This window comes from Eleutherodactylus coqui, chromosome 6 (assembly GCF_035609145.1).
Source record: "Eleutherodactylus coqui strain aEleCoq1 chromosome 6, aEleCoq1.hap1, whole genome shotgun sequence".
Classification (NCBI taxonomy): domain Eukaryota; kingdom Metazoa; phylum Chordata; class Amphibia; order Anura; family Eleutherodactylidae; genus Eleutherodactylus; species Eleutherodactylus coqui.
Genome location: NC_089842.1, coordinates 25,852,217 through 25,873,326, shown reverse-complemented (window position 1 = coordinate 25,873,326; position 21,110 = coordinate 25,852,217). Strand labels below are relative to the sequence as shown.

At 46.4% G+C, this 21,110-nt stretch overlaps 1 protein-coding gene and 1 long non-coding RNA gene across 2 annotated transcripts in view; both read right to left on the bottom strand.

Annotated features, from left to right (window-relative positions):
- The window catches only part of LOC136633508 (uncharacterized), a 767,630-nt gene that overhangs the window by 143,457 nt on the left and 603,063 nt on the right, over positions 1 to 21,110 (bottom strand). The gene's annotated exons all lie outside the window — the stretch shown is intronic.
- LOC136631968 (uncharacterized) lies at positions 11,171 to 15,686 on the bottom strand. The gene is made up of 3 exons (XR_010793112.1): positions 15,557 to 15,686; positions 14,214 to 14,258; positions 11,171 to 11,473 (listed from the first exon to the last, which is right to left on the bottom strand). It is a non-coding gene; the product is annotated as an uncharacterized lncRNA (long non-coding RNA).

The window sequence follows — 21,110 nt, the reverse complement described above, 5'->3', positions numbered from 1 at the left end:
CGCATGGTGGTGGTGGTGAGGCTGTTGGTGTTGGCTCCCCGGCTGAGCTTTGCGCGACAAAGGTTGCACACCACTGTTCGTCGGTCGTCAGGCGTCTCTGTGAAAAACTGCCAGACCTTAGAGCACCTCGGCCTCTGCAGGGTGGCATGGCGCGAGGGGGCGCTTTGGGAAACACTTGGTGGATTATTCGGTCTGGCCCTGCCTCTACCCCTGGCCACCGCACTGCCTCTTGCAACCTGCCCTGCTGATGCCCTTGACTCCCCCTCTGAAGACCTGTCCTCCTGAGTAAGCGTTGCACACCAGGTGGGGTCAGTCACCTCATCGTCCTGCTGCTCTTCCTCCGAATCCTCTGTGCGCTGCTCCCTCGGACCTACTGCCCTTACTACTACCTCACTGCAAGACAACTGTGTCTGATCGTCATCGTCCTCCTCACCCACAGAAAGTTGTTGAGACAGTTGGCGGAAGTCCCCAGCCTCTTCCCCCGGACCCCGGGAACTTTCGAATGGTTGGGCATCAGTGACGATAAACTCCTCTGGTGGGAGAGGAACCGCTGCTGCCCAATCTAAGCAGGGGCCCGAGAACAGTTCCTGGGAGTGTTCCCGCTCCTGAGCAGGTGTTATTGTAGTGGAGTGAGGAGGCTGGGAGGAAGGAGGAGCAGCAGACAGAGGATTCGGATTGGCAGCAGTGGACGGCGCAGAACTGCGGGTAGACGATAGGTTGCTCGAAGCACTTTCTGCCATCCAGGACAGGACCTGCTCACACTGCTCATTTTCTAATAACCGTCTCCCGCGTGGACCCATTAATTGGGCGATGAATGTGGGGACACCAGAAACGTGCCTCTCTCCTAATCGCGCAGCAGTCGGCTGCGACACACCTGGATCAGGAGCTTGGCCTGTGCCCACACCCTGACTTGGCCCTCCGCGTCCTCGGCCGCGTCCACGTCCTCTAGGCCTACCCCTACCCCTCAGCATGCTGTATTACCAGTGATTTGATTTCACAGGCAGCTAATAAATTGGCGCAAGACTGCAGGCCAAATATAATTTTTTCCCTTTTTTGAAAACGAAAGGCCCCACTGCCTCTAGTGAATGAATAATCTAAGTTTAATAACTGTGCTGTTTTCCTGCTAATGTGTCACAGAACGTGAGGGTAGCAGAGTTATTAACTGTGGCAGAGCAGGTATTTTTTTTCCCAATTAAGGAAAGCAAATGGCGAAGCCAGGAGTAAAACGTAGCTGGGTGCGTCTGATTTTTACAGGTTGCACACGCAGCCGACACGTGTCCACAGCCCTTAGGACGGACAGAGGCAGGACAAATAGAATTATTTTCACTTGTTTTACAAGCAAAAGGCAGCACTGCGTATATTCAATGAATAATAACTGTGTTGTGGCCCTGCCTACACAATTCTTTCCCTGCAGTATCAATGGAGGGTGCAATGCTCTGCAGAGGCGATTTTGAGAAGCAAAAAAAAATGCAGCACAGCTAACAGCAGCCTGGACAGTACTGCACACGGTTAAATATGGCCCTAGAAAGGACCGTTGAGGTTCTTGAAGGCTACACTCACTCCTAACACTCTCCCTGCCTATGCAGCACTTCTGTCCCTAATGCCAGGTGCAACGCTCTGCAGAGCCGATTTTGAGAAAAAAAAAAAATTGCCACTGCTAACAGCAGCCAACACACAGCTATCAGTGGCCCTAATAAGGACCTTTGGGGGGTCTTGAAGCCTACACTAACTACCAATTCTTTCCCTACAGCAGCTCCGGTACAAACAGCACTGTCCCTCATCTAACTCACACGGCATCTGAGGCGAACTGCGGGAGGGGCCGACTTTTATGTTCGGGTGACACCTGATCTTCCCAGCCACTCACAGCAGGGGGGTGGTATAGGGCTGGAACAACACAGGGGGAAGTTGTAATGCCTTCCCTGTCTTTCAATTGGCCAGAAAAGCGCGCTAACGTCTCAGGGAAGGAAGTGAAAGTAACCAGAACACCGCATGGTGTTCGTTACGAATAACGAGCATCCCGAACACCCTAATATTCGCACGAATATCAAGCTCGGAAGAACACGTTCGCTCATCTCTAATAATGACACAAACACGTTCACGAGAAACCCCCATGAAGTCTGCTATTCATTTAGCTGACATTCGCCGATTCTCCAGTATGAGGTTGTGCACGGCATCGACGATCTCCGGAACAACAACCTCTCTCAGTCGCTCAGGGCATTCCTCATCATTGGTGCTGAAGTGGCCCGTTTTAAATTTGGCAACCCAGTTCTTAACTGTAGAATATGAAGGACATTGACCCCCCAATGTCTGCGACATATCATCGTGAATATCCTTTGCGGACTTTCTTGCAGAAACAAAAATTTTACCACTCCTCTGCTCTCATTTGCTGTGAATATCGCCTTAGACGCTGACATTTTGTTTTCCCATGTGCCTAGATCACGGTTGCCATAAGCTGCAAACACAAAATTTTGAAAACCCATATTAGACACATAAGGCTTTCATGTGATGTAACATTCGTTACCATAGAAACAAAAAAAGAACAGAAAGCCAAAGACTTATCAGCACCCCCTTACAGTCTGCCTGCACCCCTTGGACATGTTACTGGTTAACCTCCGGGTAGGAGATGGTAGAGCCACCATGGCAAGTGAACTACTTTACCCCCGCTGTCTCCTCGGACGCTGCAAAAACATTGCAAATGAGAGTGATTGTGTCATCAGCAGGACAAGACTTTCCAGTTCCGAAGGTGAAGACACTCAGCTGGACTTCGGGCACTTGACTAGAAGTTGTAGTTGATTGAATTACACCTTAGTTCAGTGTTTCCCAACTCCAGCCTTTAATGTACCCAAAGGGTCATGTTTTCAGGATTTCCTCAGTATTGCACAGGTGACGTTATAGTCAGTGCCTCAGGTTTTCTTACTATAGGATATCCCGAAAACATGACCTTTAGGCTTGTTTCACACGGGTGATGCAATATCGCCACGAGAAAATCTCAGTGATATCACATCCGTGGTCCGAGCGATATTGCTGCATTTTCTCACGGCATTACTGCAATTTCCGTGGTGCTGCAAAGTCGCAAGTGGTGCTACAAAGTCATGCAACTTTGTAGCACCAAGTGCAAGGATTTTCTGGCGGTTGGAATTGAAATATAAGCCCTACCCTGAAAATAATTCATAGCCGCAGAAAAAGATTTAAAAAAGCACATACATCACCTAAAAAGCACTGTCCGGCTATGCTGCATCTTCTCCCCGGTCCCCGGCACTGGTCTTCAGGCATGTCTTCTGGCTGCTTCCTGGAGGTGGGGATTTTCCAATCCCCGGCCAGAAGACATGCCTGAAGACAACTACCAGGGATCGGGGAGAAGACACGGCCAAGCTGACAGCGCTTCTTAGGTGATGTATGTGTTTTGGGTTTTTTTTTCATGCAGCCAGGGCTTAGTTTAGGGCCTTGACATTAGGATTTCCTACTGTTAAAGTTGCATCAAACCGCACAAAAAACGCGTTTACATGCGATGCAGCAGAGAGGAAGGCTCCATAGGGAAACATGAGCTAAAAAACATCGCAAGTCGCAGCCATATCGCAAAACCGGCAAGGTTTTTAACTCACAATGTCACATGCTATAAAACATTGCAAATGCAAAGGAACCCATAGGAAAGTATGGACTTCACATACACGCAATTTGTAGCTTTGTCGCAAGTGGAAATGGGGAAAATTGGTTTCATTGGAGGTTTATTTGCCTTCCTCTGGATCAATATTGGGGGTAATAGGCTGAACTGGATTGTCATATGTCTCTCTTCAGCCTTAAATACTATGTTACTATGTAAAATGAAGGATACTATAAATGAAGAGGCATCACCTCGCACCTCCTAGCTATACAACAACACACCCACTGTGTAAGAAACAGGACAAAGTGTATGTAAAAATAACAAACTATTACAAATAGTTACAAACACAAAAATATAAAAAAACATGCATAAAAAGGAGAGGCGGCGTCCACACAATGGGCTGGACACGGTACAGGCAGCTGACATCACAATAATATATATATAAGAAATGACTGTCATACATAGTGTATAATGAAATACCTGTACAATCACCATACACAGTCACCTGTGTGCAAAAACCCAAATACAGTCTGAAGAAGCCCCCAGACAAGGTGGCAGTGTTGTTGCATGTAAGGTACAGGGCGATTATTGTACTGTTTATAAGTAGAGATGAGCGAGCGTACTCGTCCGAGCTTGATACTCGTTCGAGTATTAGCGTGTTCGAGATGCTCATTACTCATAACGAGCACCACGCGATGTTCGGGTTACTTTCACTTTCATCTCTGAGACGTTAGCGCGCTTTTCTGGCCAATTGAAAGACAGGGAAGGCATTACAACTTCCCCCTGCGACGTTCAAGCCCTATACCACCCCCCTGCTGTGAGTGGCTGGCGAGATCAGGTGTCACCCGAGTATAAAAATCGGCCCCTCCCGCGGCTCGCCTCAGATGCATTCTGACACAGATCAGGGAAAGTGCTATCTTGTTGGAGCTGCTATAGGGAGAGTGTTAGGAGTATTTTAGGCTTCAAGAACCCCAACGGTCCTTCTCAGGGCCACATCTAACCGTGTGCAGTACTGTGGAGGCTGCTTTTTGCAGTGTTGCACATTTTTTTTTTTTTTTGGTATATCGGCCGTGCAGAGCATTGCACCCTGCAGTAATACTCCAGGGACAGAAGTGCTTAGGCAGGGACAGAAGACATATTATTGATTGAATATAGGCAGTGGGCCTTTGCTAAAAAATTTGGGGCAAAAAATCTATTTGGCCTGCCTGTCACTGTGCTCAGTGTTCTGGGTCTGTCTGTGCTGGGTGTAAATGTCTCTTTGCAAAAAGGAAAAAAGATTTTTTATCTCACCTATAGCAGAGCTTTGCGGTGCTTGTAGTTTGTCTGTCCAAAGGAAAAACAACCTCAGATCTGTTGAGCCATCCGGTCCTATGGCTTGTTCATTGGCAAAAAAAGGTGTGGGAATCCGGACACATGGATAACATTTTTCCTTTGCTTTATTTCACATCAGGCTTGCATAGTCAGGTACATGGTTTCACAGGCACATGGTTTTACACGTACAAGACCGCATATCGGCGTAAAGCCTTGTTCACCTCAATGTACAAAACATAAGACTGTTTATTTATAGGTTAAGAACAATCACTGCTGATACCAAATGTCTGACCGGTTAACTCCTTCATTGCTTGATGGTTGTCTGCTGGTTTCCTTCCCTCAAACCTGCAGCTCAAACCACATTCATTAATTGACTTTTACAAATTATTACTAAACCTCATGGTACCAATTATATTGAAGTTTTTAGGCAAAGAGATTTCTTTCATGTGATATCGCAACAATATCTATCTAGCACAATTACCAACATTATGATAACATCTTTGTATGACTTTTATCATGATGGAAATAATATAACCACTGCAACATGAAGTGGCATGATGTATAAGTGAGCATTTGCTTACTATAACTCATATTTATCTTTAGATTATCTTTGTATAACATTTACACAACAAACGTATTGGAACCGCATGCTAATATGAAAACATTCTACTTGCGGTAACGCAATGCAAGATATTATACATAAATTGTTAATATTTTTTGAATATCATGGCTTTCATTATTGATATGATTAGATGTCACAGCCACAAAAAAAGATGCATGCAGATTGTGTGCTGGTATTAATACATCATATGAACAGATATATATATATAAACAAAAGAAATAAGTAATATGTGCTATATCTTTTATATCATGTTTATGTTGCAGATGCATAAAAATCCTATGCTATTTATTATAATGTGGCTATAGTGAATGCATTATGTTTGTCTAGAAAATACGTAGTTCTACAAAATCATACGCAGCCAGCTAAGTGTTACAGCAGGCTTGCGCCAAATTATTTCCTGGCTCTGTCTGGGCTGTGAAATCACCGCTGTATTGCAGTCCACAGTGCAACACTCTGCAGTTCTGTGACATACTCCAGGGACAGAAGACATATTGATTGAATATACGCAGTGGGCCTTTGCAAAAAAATTTGTGGGAAAAAATCTATTTGGCCTGCCTGTCTCTGTGCTCAGTGTTCTGGGTCTGTCTGTGCTGGGTGTAGTAGTTCTACAAATTCATACGCAGCCAGCTAAGTGTTACAGCAGGCTTGCGCAAAATTATTTCCTGGCGTTCCGTAAGCGAAGTCAGCCTCCAACCACAGGCAAATAAGCGGCACATTTAATTACAGCGTTCTGTTTCTGCACTACTGGTAATACGCCATGCTGAGGGGTAGGGGTAGGCCTAGAGGACGTGGACGCGGGCGAGGACGCGGAGGCCCAAGTCAGGGTGTGGGCACAGGCCGAGCCAGTGCGGTGGCCAGGGGTAGAGGCAGGGCCAGACCGAATAATCCACCAACTGTTTCCCAAAGCGCCCCCTCGCGCCATGCTACCCTGCAGAGGTCAAGGTGCTCAACGGTGTGGCAGTTTTTCACAGAGACGCCTGACGAAGGACGAACAGTGGTGTGCAACCTTTGTTGCGCCAAGATCAGCTGGGGAGGCACCACCACCAGCATGCGCAGGCATATGATGGCCAAGCACCCCACAAAGTGGGACGATGCCCGTTCACCGCCTCCGGTTTGCACCACTGCCTTTCCCCCTGTGCCCCAACCTGCCACTGAGATCCAACCCCCCTCTGAGGACACAGGCACTACCGTCTCCTGGCCTGCACCCACACCATCACCTCCGCTGTCCTCGGCCCCATCCAGCAATGTCTCTCAGCGCAGCCTCCAGACGTCGCTAGCGCCACTTTTTGAGCGCAAGCGCAAGTACGCCACCACGAACCCGCACGCTCAAGCGTTAAACGTGCACATTGCCAAATTGATCAGCCTGGAGATGCTGCCGTATAGGCTTGTGGAAACGGAGGCTTTCAAAAGCATGGCGGCGGCCCCGCGCTACTTGGTTCCCAGTCGCCACTACTTTTCCCGATGTGCCGTCCCAGCCCTGCACGACCACGTCTCCCGCAACATTGTACGCGCCCTCACCAACGCGGTTACTGCCAAGGTCCACTTAACAACAGACACGTGGACAAGCACAGGCGGGCAGGGCCACTATATCTCCCTGACGGCACATTGGGTGAATTTAGTGGAGGCTGGGACAGAGTCAGAGCCTGGGACCGCTCACGTCCTACCCATCCCCCGAATTGCGTGCCCCAGGTCAGTGGTGGTATCTGCGGTGGTGTATGCTTCCTTCACTAAACCACCCTCCTCCTCCTACGCAACCTCTGTCTCGCAATCACGCGGCGTGGCAGCACAGCGGTGGGCAAGCGTCAGCAGGCTGTGCTGAAACTACTCAGCTTAGGAGAGAAGAGGCACACGGCCAACGAACTGCTGCAGGGTCTGACAGAGCAGACCGACCGCTGGCTTGCGCCGCTGAGCCTCCAACCGGGCATGGTCGTGTGTGACAACGGCCGTAACCTGGTGGCGGCTCTGCAGCTCGGCAGCCTCACACACGTGCCATGCCTGGCCCATGTCTTTAATTTGGTGGTTCAGCGCTTTCTGAAAAGCTACCCACACTTGTCATACCTGCTTGGAAAGGTGCGCCGGGTCAGCGCACATTTCCGCAACTCCAAGACGGACGCTGCCACCCTGCGGACCCTGCAACATCGGTTTCATCTGCCAGTGCACCGATTGCTGTGCAACGTGCCCACACAGTGGAACTCTACGCTCCACATGTTGGCCAGGCTCTATGAGCAGCGTAGAGCTATTGCGGAATACCAACTCCAACATGGGCGGCGTAGTGGGAGTCAGCCTCCTCAATTATTTACAGAAGAGTGGGCCTGGTTGGCAGCCATCTGCCAGGTCCTTGGAAACTTTGAGGAGTCTACCCAGATGTTGAGCGGGGATGCTGCAATCATTAGCGTCACCATTCCTCTGCTATGCCTCTTGAGAAGTTCCCTGCAAAGCATAAAGGCAGACGCTTTGCACTCGGAAACGGAGGCGGGGGAAGACAGTATGTCGCTGAATAGTCAGAGCACCCTCATGTCTATATCTCAGCGTGTTGAGGAGGAGGAGGAGGGGGAGGAGCATGAGGAGGAGGGGGAAGAGACAGCTTGGCCCACTGCTGAGGGTACACATGCTGCTTGCCTGTCATCCTTTCAGCGTGTATGGCCAGAGGAGGAGGATGAGGAGGAGGAGGATCCTGAAAGTGATCTTCCGAGTGAGGACAGCCATGTGTTGCGTACAGGTACCCTGGCACACATGGCTGACTTCATGTTAGGATGCCTTTCTCGTGACCCTCGCGTTACATGCATTCTGGCCACTACGGATTACTGGGTGTAAGAACTGCTCGACCCACGGTATAAGGAGAGCCTTTCCACTCTCATTCCCAAAGAGGAAAGGGGTTCGAGAATGATGCTATACCACAGGGCGCTGGTGGACAAACTGATGGTAAACTTCCCATCCGACAGCGCTAGTGGCCGAAGGCGCATTTCCGCGGCCCAGGTAGCAGGGGAGGCACAGAGATCAGGCAGCATGTACAGCGCAGGCAGGGGACCATTATCCTAGGCCTTTGCCAGCTTTCTGGCTCCCCAGCAAGACTGTGTCACCGGTCCCCAGTTAAGGCTGAGTTGGCGGGAGCAGTGTAAAAGGATGGTGAGGGAGAACGTAGCCGATCGCACGACCGTCCTCGGTGACGCCTCTGCCCCCTACAACTACTGGGTGTCGAAGCTGGACACGTGGCCTGAACTCGCGCTGTATGCCCTGGAGGTGCTTGCTTGTCCTGCGGCTAGCGTCTTGTCCCAGAGTGTGTTTAGTGTGGCTGGGGGAATCATCACGGATAAGCGTACCCACCTGTCAACCGATAGTGCCGACAGGCTTACACTCATCAAGATGAACAAAGCCTGGATTTCCCCAGACTTCTCTTCTCCACCAGAGGACAGCAGCGATACCTAAACAATACGTAGGCTGCACCCACGGATGGAAGCATCGTTCTCTCTCACCATCCAAAACGGGGACCTTTTTGCTTCATCAATCTGTGTATAATATTCCTCCTCCTCCTCCTCCTCCTGCTCCTCCTCCTGAAACCTCACATAATCACGCCGAACGGGCAATTTTTCTTAGGCCCACAAGGCTCAGTCATATAATGTTTCTAAACAGTTTTTATACGTTTCAATGCTCATTAAAGCATTGAAACTTTCACCTCAACCAATTTTTATTTTTACTGGGCTGTCTCCAGGCCTAGTTACCAATTAAGCCACATTAACCAAAGCGATTAATGGGTTTCACCTGCCCTCTTGGTTGGGCATGGGCAATTTTTCTCAGGTACATTAGTACTGTTGGTACACCAATTTTTGGGGGCCCTCGCCTACAGTGTAATCCAATTAATTTTTAGCCCACCTGCATTACAGCTGACGTAACATCAGCTGTGTTGGGCACTGCAATGGGATATATTTATGTACCGCCGGTGGGTTCCAGGGAGCCACCCATGCTGTGGGTCCACAGGGAGTTGTAACTGCATGTGTCCACTTCTAAAGAACCCCAGTCTGACTGGGGCATGCAGTGTGGGCCGAAGCCCACCTGCATTAAACATGACATTACCTCAGCTGTGATGGGCAATGCAATGGGATATATTTATGTGCCGCCGGTGGCTTCCTGGCACCCACCCATGCTGTCGGTCCACAGGGACTTCACAATAGGGAGTTGTACCTGCCTGTGTCTATGAATTAAAAAGCCCGGTCAGGTTGGGGCATGCAGTGTGGGCCGAAGCCCACCTGCATTTAATCTGACGTTAGCTCTGCTGTCCAGGGCACTGCAATGGGATACATTTATGTACAGCCGGTGGGTTCCAGGGAGCCACCCATGCTGTGGGTGCACACGGAATTCCCATTGCGGAGTTGTACCTGCCTGTGACTATTTATAAAAGACCGCGGTCTGACTGGGGCATGCAGACACCTTGACAGAATGAATAGTGTGTGGCACATAGGTTCCCCATTGCTATGCCCACGTATGCAGCTCCAGATGGAGGTGGCACAGGATTGGATTTCTCATTGCTTCTGTACAGCATTGTGGACTATCGCCCTGCCCCTTTTAAAGAGGGTCGCTGCCTAGCCGTGCCAACCCTCTGCAGTGTGTGCCTGCGGTTCCTCCTCATGGCAGACGCACTTATAAATAGACATGAGTGTGGCGTGGCATGAGGGCAGCTGAAGGCTGGGCAGGGACAGTTTGGTGTGCGCTGTGGACACTGGGTCATGGGGGGGGGGGGTTGGGCAGCATGTAACCCAGGAGAAGTGGCAGCGGAGTGTCATGCAGGCAGTGATTGTGCTTTGTTGGAGGTAGTGTGGTGCTTAGCTAAGGTATGCATTGCTAATGAGGGCTTTTCAGAAGTAAAAGTTGTTGGGAGGGGGGGCCCACTCTTGCCGCTATTGTGGCTTAATAGTGGGACCTGTGAACTTGAGATGCAGCCCAACATGTAGCCCCTCGCCTGCCCTATCTGTTGCTGTGTCGTTCCCATCACTTTCTTGAATTGCCCAGATTTTCACAAATGAAAACCTTAGAGAGCATCGGCGATATACAAAAATGCTCGGGTCGCCCATTGACTTCAATGGGGTTCGTTATTCGAAACGAACCCTCGAGCATCGCGAAAAGTTCATCTCGAGTAACGAGCACCCGAGCATTTTGGTGCTCGCTCATCTCTATCCAGATCCTTTATAAAAATGTTGACCAACACTGGGCCTAGGACAGAGCCTTGCGGTACCCCACTGGATACATTCTATCACTTGGATGTGCAGCCATTTATGACCACTCTTTAAGTACAATCAATCAGCTAGTAGTGAAAAAATCATGTCATGCCCTACCTGTGATGCAATGCGAAGTTTACCAATTGAAAACAATGGGAAACACTCCACGATCCTCAGTAACGGAGGATCACGACTTCCCGGAAGTGATGCAAGGCGGTTTTATAACAAAAATGCCTCACATCTATGGGGACATGGCACGTTGGTGAGCCGAGTTTCACGGCCCAATATTGCAGTCGTCCGTGTGAAATTATCCTTACTAAAGTCAGGATTTACTATCTCCACCACATTCTCTTAATCAACCCAGTTGGCTTGTGGAGTCACATCTGTAGATCTCTAATATATATACATATATATGATGACACAGAAGACGGTTGTGAATCTTTTATTATTATTTCAAATCAAAAGAATCCATCCACAGATGTGATAAGAGAGGAGGTTACAATATGGCCGCCTCGCTGAGCTGCAGGGTTCCGGGCTTCTACTTTTTAGGACAATCCTGGGGAAGGACGCATCTCCTTATAATATCATCAAATCCAAACACATAGATTTTCTTACAGTAGCATGCTGTTGGTGGTTTACAAATAACACACCCCTTATCAAGTTCTTGGCCGCAGCGTCGGGGACACGGGCGGCAGACGTTTTCCATTGTCATGTTCTGGGGGCACCGTGCTGTAAAATTATAATACTGTTAGTGTTGGAGGGGCTAAATGAAACAATAAGTGGAAATGTATACAGTAATCAGGATGTGAGAGCCGACAGAGAGGCCGGACCTTCTGGGGTCCATGTGGGGTGACATAGTGGCTCAGTGAGTAAGACGCTGTGATGTTATTTATATAATAGGGGTTATAGAGAGGTGTGGAGGTTATATAGTAGTGCATCAAATACAATGACTCGTGTAGTTATGTATTGGCTCTGGGCTTAAACAGACGAATGTGACTTAGTCCCGATCTTCAGCTGTGATAATCACGGCCGCCCTTGATTTCAATGGTTTAGTTTTCACTATGAGGATTCTCGCCCGTTAATGGTACACCCGAGAAAAGACAGGACTTGCCCCATCTTCCCGCACGTAGTTAGTGCAATGTGCTGGAGAGATCGGGCAGGACCTATCTTCCTGTGTTTTTGTTTTAAACTCCTGCGCTATGGCGCGGAATTTAAAAGGCCGGAGAAGTAAGATTAAAAAAAAGCCGTTCATGCGCAGCTATGCTCCGTACCGGCGAGCGTAGTTGCACATACTTCTATCTAAAACTACCCTCGGTGAGTAAGCGCACATTCACAGGCACACCTCGTATTTCGGTCTGTGAATACGCAGCACATTCAGGGGCCACAATACGCGGCACTGCTGCATTTTCCTGCCTATCTTTTTACACAATGTATTTTTAGTGCATATTTACGTACACTGATAGATTTCAATTGGCTCTTAGGCCGGCTTGATATGGGTGAGAATAGAACTCATTGACTTCACTCACATTTCCATATTATTCTCACGAAAACTCCCTATTATTCCCTATGGGCGAGTGTAAAACCGCATCAAACTCCCGAGTACATGCGATGCTTAGATTTTCTTACTGAAAAAACATGTGATTTTCATGCATGACACTCTCACAACAGCGGTATGTACATGTGAGTGTGACGCGAACTTTACCTCGCCCATAGGAGAGAACAAGCGTAATACACTGGACAACAAAAAGGCAACTTAAAAATTTATTCCTTCCACAAAATAGTTAAATTATCCTAATTTTGGGTTGAGAAACACGAATATGACATCAGATTCTGTTTATTCTCTTGGGTTTTTAAGATATACTAATCTCAAATCAAAATACTAAAAATACGCTTTGAAGTTCTTTCTCAAAATAACTAATTTGGGGTCGAGGAGAATGAATGTGATGTTATATTTTGTTTGGTGGGCCTAACTCTGGTTTTATAGAACCCTGAAAGGGCTTAATCACGTCAACGGATTCTCTCTGCTGGTCGCTTGTACTCCTCTTCTGGGGCGTCTCTTGTTACTGTCCACCAGTAGTCCACCCCTCCCTATGGCTCCCCACACCTTACACTCTGCCTATCGCATACGACCTCTACCCCTGCACCTCCTTACCACCCCGTTTGCCTTCTAATAACTGATTTCCACATGAAGTTCCCTATTGCCTGTGTTCCCCATGCCTCGCTCCTCCCCACCACCCCTTGCACCTCCTGTGCCACCCCCACCCCATTTGTTTCAAACTGAATGTACCTCACATTGTAATTGTTGTATTGTTTTGCATTTATCCCATGTCTGAAAGCGCTGCGGAATAAGTTGGCGCTATACAAATATAGAGTATTATTCACTCCGGGGTAGAGATTTTCTCTTGGGGTCTGACTATTATCTTGTAGTGAGAAGACCTTTCCCAACTGTCCCACTGACAGGAAACAGCAGTACTTGGTGTATGCCAACTGCATGCCCAACAAGTCCCCACAGATCTGCCACTGATGGTCGGAAGTTTACTATATACACTTGTTTATTTAATGATTTCACTCCTCTAACCTTGTGGATCTGAATGAAGGTTCATGTATTTAACTTAAATGGGCTGCATCTCAGAGTCAAGAGTAACTCAAAGTTTTCAATCTCATTTTTGCTTCTTCCTTGATGAAATGATTAAGAAATACCTATTTTCAAGACGGAAAGATTTTCACCGTTGACCAGTGTTATCTGCCAAATTACATGTTCAGTGAAGCGATGCCATTTTCTTGGAATTCACTTCACACGTGCATAGAAAACTTCAATTTTCAAAACAATATCATGCTCGCCTGTGTAAACTGACCAGAAGAGTTGGATGGAGGAAACTATCACATGACTGCACAAAGGGTTTGTTTGTAGTCTGTAACCATGGAGACACACAGATCTGCATACCAGCTGTGCTCACAAGATGGTAGGAAATGTTTTTTACTACACTATTGCATCTTTTTTATCACAGGCATTGGTCAATACAAAATTGGTTGCAAAAATGTACACACTAGAGATGAGCGAGCATACTCGCTAAGGGCAATTACTCAATCGAGCATTGCCCTTAGCGAGTACCTGCCCGCTCGGAAGAAAAGATTCGGGTGCCGGCAGGGGGCGGGAGTAGCAGGGGAGAGCGGGGGGAACGGAGGGGAGATCTCTCTCTCCCTCTCTTCCCCCTGCTCACTCCCACAACTCACCGCTCACCCGCGCCGGCACCCGAATTTTTTCTTCCGAGCGGGCAGGTACTTGCTAAGGGCAATGCTCGCTCGAATAATTGCCCTTAGCGAGTATACTCGCTCATCTCTAGTACACACCCTTTAATTTATCCATGGGGAGAGCAGAGCTTACTGGGATGTGTTCAGCAGTAATAGTCATCAGGGAATATACAGTGTGGCGAGGGGACAGGTGGAGTGTATTCTGTATTGTACTCACCAGGTAGTGGCTGTGAATGTACCCTGATCAGTATGAAGGCCGCACCTGCAAAGCACAAATCACAGGAATCAGAGGTCCAGTTTTTCTCTGGACACATAATAAATGTCGTCTTGTTCTGTACAGATGAGTATTTAGAGCTGCACAGACACTGGTAACATGTTACGGTATAGTTTCACCTCTGGTGCTCTCTTCTGTTGGCGGACCCCCCACCGTATGGTGTACAACCATAACATTCAGGGTCTGACTATAAGCACAATTTATTATGATGCCCAGATAAAGTGCCGTACATTGGGCAAATATTGTTTAAATGGTTTCTAAATAACAATCTTGTGCTGCCACCACCGTACACCGCAAGATAATATACTGTAAGCGCCTAAGTAGCAGTGCCATACTATACCTAAGTAAATACTGCCATATTGTGCTTAAATAATACTACAGTATTGTAACCAAACAGCTACATTCATACATACAGTCACCTGATAGGGCTCTATTCACATTACTGCCGGGGGCCCCATTCAGCATTCGCCATGAAATAACAGACAAAAAAGTTGTGCACGCAGAACTGTCTCACCTGGAAGCTGCAGGGACCAAACAGACCCCATTATAGTCAATGGGGTCTATTCGGCACACTTTGGTTCTGTTATATGACGGATCTGTTCATCCAGGGGATTCCACTTTCCTGCTCCCATAACAGAATCCCCAGCGCTGATGTGAATTCAGCCTAACAGCTCCATGCGTGCCATAACTAATGACAGTGATGTACAATTAAAGGGGTTCTATCATTACTACAGAACATTTTCCGGCCACGTGGTCACATGGTCCTGGTACCTGTTTCTGGATGGATGACCAGGCATTGTATAGTGGAGCCACCGGCTGAAAACCTCCTTTAGGTTGCCATTTTTTCAATAAAAAATAGCAGCCGAGGTAAAAGAAATTAAAATGGTTTGTGACGGGGCCTAACACAGCGTGTGATTGTACCTTTGTTATGCAGGCTGGAAGTGTATAATGTAAGATGCTCCTTATATTGGGGCACTGGCCTGTGACGCCTACATAATGATGCACAGGTGGTTCAGTGTAACCCGCTATAGTCAGGAATGTACAGGACTCAGGATCCCCATAGAAATCCATAATTGTCCCCCTAAAACAGTATGTGTGTGCGTGCGTATCTACAAGCCCGTAATGCTATACAAGTTGTCTTAAAGAATGTATCTTTGTAGGTAAATGGAGGAAAGATAAAATATCTAAAGATCAATACAAAAACTGCAGATCAAAAAGTTTCGGTAGATTAAACCAGAAATCTTATGAAAAGTGGGAATCCGCTCTAAACACGAGAAAATACTCACTCAGCGACAGCAGCAGCAGCACAGAGACCGGTCTCATGGTCAGTTCGGGGGTTTCGCCTTCGTCCTGAAAAAGACAGAATCCAAGTAGAAAATTCAGCATTTGCAAGACCTCTGCTTGCTGTCAGTGATGGAGATCTGTCCTGATCCTGACACATGTGCAGTGTTGTTACAATGTATCAGAACTCTCTAGTATGACAAGTGATGGATACAAGATACTGTGCAGTGATTATCTCTGTCTGGATATGAAGAGTTATAGGTTAGTAGCGGGTACCTACCTGTGTGATGTCTCAGCTGTGGTCTTCTGCTGGTGCAGGGATGTGCGCGGTTATATAGGGCTCTGTGGGTGCGGGCATCTGAAATATTCTGTATCAATCAATATCACTGTCACAAATTAATTACCGACTCTGGATAATTAAGGTAATTGGCTCTAATAAACCGGTATTTTGTCCCTGGCTACATCATGTCAGACATTATTTCTTCTTTAATGGTTCCTGATTATTCTCAGGGCGGAGGCGATAACAAGGTCACCCAAGGTGAAGATTCCAAGCAGATTTAAGCTCCAGGAGTAAATAGCTCTTACATTTACAGAGCTCCTTCACATGATCATATGTGTTTTTACGTTCATTCGTCCGCACCATGTATTCGCTTGAATGGATGGTTTTACACTTTGCAGTCCATTCACACGGCTGGGTGCGACGTATTAGGCAAAAAATATGGATAGATTTATACATGCATGGAGCAAGAGGGGAAGGTTTCGCACGGTCGGGGGTAATACCAGCACAGAGGAAAAAATAATAATTTTTAGGCCAACCGTCAAATCTCTATTCCCTACGAGACCGGAAGGATCTCTAATACAATCACCATGTAAAAGAAATACTTCTGATCAGATATCGTCCGCTACTGGACAAGGAGAGGACAGGTTACGCATTGTTAATCTCTCAGAGAGACCACTATCTACTGATGAGATCAGCGTTTTGGAGAGGGGGCTGTTCTTCGTCCCGATGACGCAACTCGATCGTTTTGTCTGGCCGAATGACATCTCCCTGTTCATACGCCAATTAAGATGTAAACAATATTTTGCCCAACAGGACAGAAGCAAGGCCCTTGAATTGGGACTCTTGCCAAAAGATATGCAAGGCCTGAGAGATCTACAAGACCTTGAGAATGAAGGGAGAGGGGCCTTTCACACAACTAAGGCTAAAAAATGCATCAAATCCTCCACCTACGCACTGTCCTCCCATCGATACGTGAGAAGATTGTCCTGAAAGAGATTAAAAAATTAAGCCCTAAGTATCACAGAAGGGTCCATCATATGTCTCGCAAAGAAATGACAGCCCTGAGGAATCGGGAAAATGATGAGAACATAATAATTAAACCCTCAGATAAAGGGGGAAATGTAGGTATTATTGAGCTTCAGAAACACATCGAAGTATGCATGGATCTCCTAAAGAGACCTTTTGTCATATATCATTGGACCCGACTGTACTGTTTTTGAAAGAACTCTCTGTGATTTTGAATTAAGCTCGTAAATCAAAACTTATTGGAAACACTAAATTTGACTTCCTAATGCCCAAACACCCAAAGATTGCCAGCTTTTACACCCTCCATAAGGGGACCAACCCACTATGGTGTCGTCAATAGTGCCAGGCATTGATAATTTGAGCCAAAACGTTAGCATGTATATAGATCACATTTTAAGACCATTTGTTTCTGCTCTTCCCTCGCATATAGAAGACACTGTGGATACACTACGGCAACTCTAGGGAATATCCGTGGAACCCAATACATTATTGGCCACCATGGATGTCGAATCGCTTTATAGCTCTATACCCCATGGTGGCCTGAGAGCAGTTGAACATTTTTTAAAACAGAGAGGTGTCCATCTTATGGAGCATAACAACTTTGTCAAGGAATTGTTGTCATTTGTATTGACACATAGTTACTTTACATTTAACAGTCAGTACTTCCACCAGCTCAGGGGCATGGCGATGGGGACTCCATGTGCCCCATCGCACGCCAATCTGTACCTGGGCTGGTGGGAGGAACACATGTATTAACGGAGCAGAATGATCGATGGTCGAAGAATGTCACCTTCAATTCATTGATGACATTCTCCTCCTGTGGTCAGGAGATAAAGCATCCTTCCAAGAGTTTATAACCAAGCTAAATATAAATGACCTCCACTTGACAGTAACTTCTGAGTGTGACCAGTCCACAATATCATTCCATGACTTGAAAATCACTAAAGTATCAGATGGCACCCTATCGACTACTTGATTCAGAAAAACTACAGCCATTAATTGACTGTTATTATAGGGACAGCCATCATCCGTATCCCTCAAAAAGGGGATACCTAAAGGTCAGTTTTTGAGGGTCCGCCATAATTGTTCCTCAACTGACAAATTTCTGAGGGAGAGTCAGAAACTAACATGGAGATTTCAGGATAGAGGTTATCCCGAAGAGATATTTAGGGATGCTCCGGAATTCTCAGCAACTCAAAACAGAATAGAACTGCTACAACTTAAGAAGAAAAAACAACAGACTGAAAAAATTCGGATAATAGGGACCCTTGAAAGGGGGGCCTCGGAGGTCAAAAAGGTTCTGGGTCAATATTGGGACATTCTAAGAGACAACGAAGACCTTGAAGAACACCTACCCGCATCCCCAGCTATTACATTTTGGCACAGGGGGAGCCTACGTGACAGGCTTGTGAAGAGCCACTTACAACCGAAAAAATCAGATAGAATGTGGCTCGGGAGACACAATTTCGTTGGAACGTTCCCCTGCTTGGATTGCACAGCGTGTAGTTTTATTAATAAGAGCTCATCATTCACGAGCGTATCCACATCTACCACCTATACAAATCATGAATTTATAGACTGCAGGATGACAAATGTGGTATATCTAGCAACCTGTGCCTGCCCATTAAATTATATTGGAAAGACCACACAACAGCTGCGCCAACGCATCTTGGCACATGTGGGCACATGAAACAGGTTAACAGCAGCACTTGAACAAACCTCATTCAGAGGGAGGCTCCTGGTGAATAATGGAGGCTCTTGTAATAAAGGAGTCTGGATCCATGACCCATGTATAAACCAGTCAATTTGTCCACAGATAGAGCCACTAATAGGCTACCAGTAACACGTTACTTGCAGATTAAAATTATTCCATTTTTATTGAAGCACACATAGGCTTGATACCTTGACAAGTTTTGTCACCCGCAGCCTTTGTCTAGTCACCAAAGCCTAAAGACTCACAACCATAAATACATCAAAGTTTAAAGTATTAGCCAATAGAAACATAGCAATTAAAAAGAGCCCCCCCTCCGGTGTTCACCCACAAGTCCACCATACCTCAGATGCAGGTGTCTAGAGAGTCCATGCATGGCACATGGTCCAAACCCCTATAGATCCACAGCAATCACTCCCTGCACTGTCACATCGGCGTCCCGTCTGTAGCACCACGCATTTGTGCAATCTGCAGAGTGTTCTCGCAAGTGCCAGGAATGCCCACGGCCAAAATGGCCAGCACGACCTACAGTATCAAACCACGCATTTGTGCAATCTGCAGAGTGTTCTTGCAAGTGCCAGGAGTGCCCACGGCCAAAATGGTCCGCACGACCTACAGTGTCAAACCGCGCATGCACTAGCTTCCGTAATACTGGGCACCAGTCAGTATATTCACAGACAGTATACATGGGTGCTGCTACAGCATGCATGCCCAAGGCATCACAATTGTCCCAGTCTGTGATAGAAAATGCCCATAAAATGGGATATGCCCATGCAAATATAGTATATAATTGCAGGCATTAAATTTGGATTATGCAATAATGATGCCTGTGGCAAATAGCCGAGGCAACATCCCATGTTCACAAAGAATGTATTACATCCAAAATATGTATCTGTCCCTATCTTCCAAACGACCCATAGTAAGTCATTGATTGAATCTCATAGGGACATAAAGACCTGCATAACCGGCTGTAACTTTATGGTTGCACACATTTTTTTTTTAAATTAAAGGACCCTACATCTTAATTAATCATCTGCCAGCGTATTGAAAATGTGGCACTCCCACAACACGTGCCCTTTATGTAAACCTGATGTCAAATGGCCATTCTATCGCTATGAATAAATTGTAGTGGACCCCTTGTAATGCTGAGAATCTTTAATCACATAACATGTACAATCCAGGTGTTTACCCAATCAAACATAGCAAACTCTTCAATAAATTGGCAAACTGTCGCCAAAATGGTCAGCAATCTTTACTGCAAAACACATCCGGTAAGGAGGAACCCTCCAATCATAAACTGGAGGTCGATGTCAATACACACATGCGTCCAAATCCAATCTAACACGCTGAATCTGATGATCTAGGGACAAAAAGGACAACATTTAATAAACAAATATATCACGCTAAGTAACCCAACCCTAAATAGACAACTCTCCCTTTACTGCAATCCCAAGGCATAAGGCAATGGAGTATAATCAATATTCAACCGCCTTGGCTGCAGGGTGTCCAACTCGAAAATCCACCTTGCCTTCCAGAGGCGTAACTGCTTCTCCCTATTTCCACCCCTAATACTGGGGAGCCCTGAATCTATCACTCTGTATTGGAGCTGGCTTACCGAGTTGTTGGCGGTATAACTTGCTGTCAAAAAGAAAAAATATATTGTTCAAAACAAGAGCTAACAAAGCCATGACAAACTCTATACAGCCATTGGAAAGGTCTGATCTCTGTAGATAGTACCTAGTAGCCCACAGATCTGCTTCATGTTGTATGATGGTATAGAAGGACGTGACCTCAAAGGAGCTCAGTATGGCCCCCTCATCATGTGGGCAACATGAGGAGAAGATAAAACACTCCTATATCAAACCACATGTGGGAGAAGCATAACGGGAACCTCAGCCAACCAAAATTCCAAGGAATCTATCTGTGCTTATGGTCATTGAGGAAACGTGGACAGAATGCTACTCCAAAAGGAGACAGGATGGATATATAGGATGAATTTGAAAATGAGAACTTGTCCTTCAATTGCTTTATCTGACTTTTTTAGGTCCTGTCTTGAAATTCTAGCATTCAGAGATATACTAACCTAATAATAACTGGGTTGGAATCTTGTGATTTAGGATTCAATTGCATAGACGTGCTATATGGCCCCATATATAAAAAATGGGGGAACCATATAGAATTGCAGAACTGAACAAGTTCATCAACTGGAGGAATAAACATCGTACATATGAATGAGGATATATATATATATATACTCTCCTTTAGTTACTAGACAACCGCCCAAAACATCCTTGGTATAATAAAGAGAACATGCGTAGATTTCTGATACACTTTATTTTCATGTTTATGGATAATGATGCGGCTGATCCCATCTCTCATGGGGACTTATAATTTCGTGCAGCAGGAAAAAAACCTTTGTGCATATATATGACTATGTTAATTGTGTCTATGCTAACAGCTATGACCGCGGTCATACCACACAGGTGTGGCGTCTAGATTTATGATACTGCACATTTATGTCCTGGTCGCTATGACACTGACC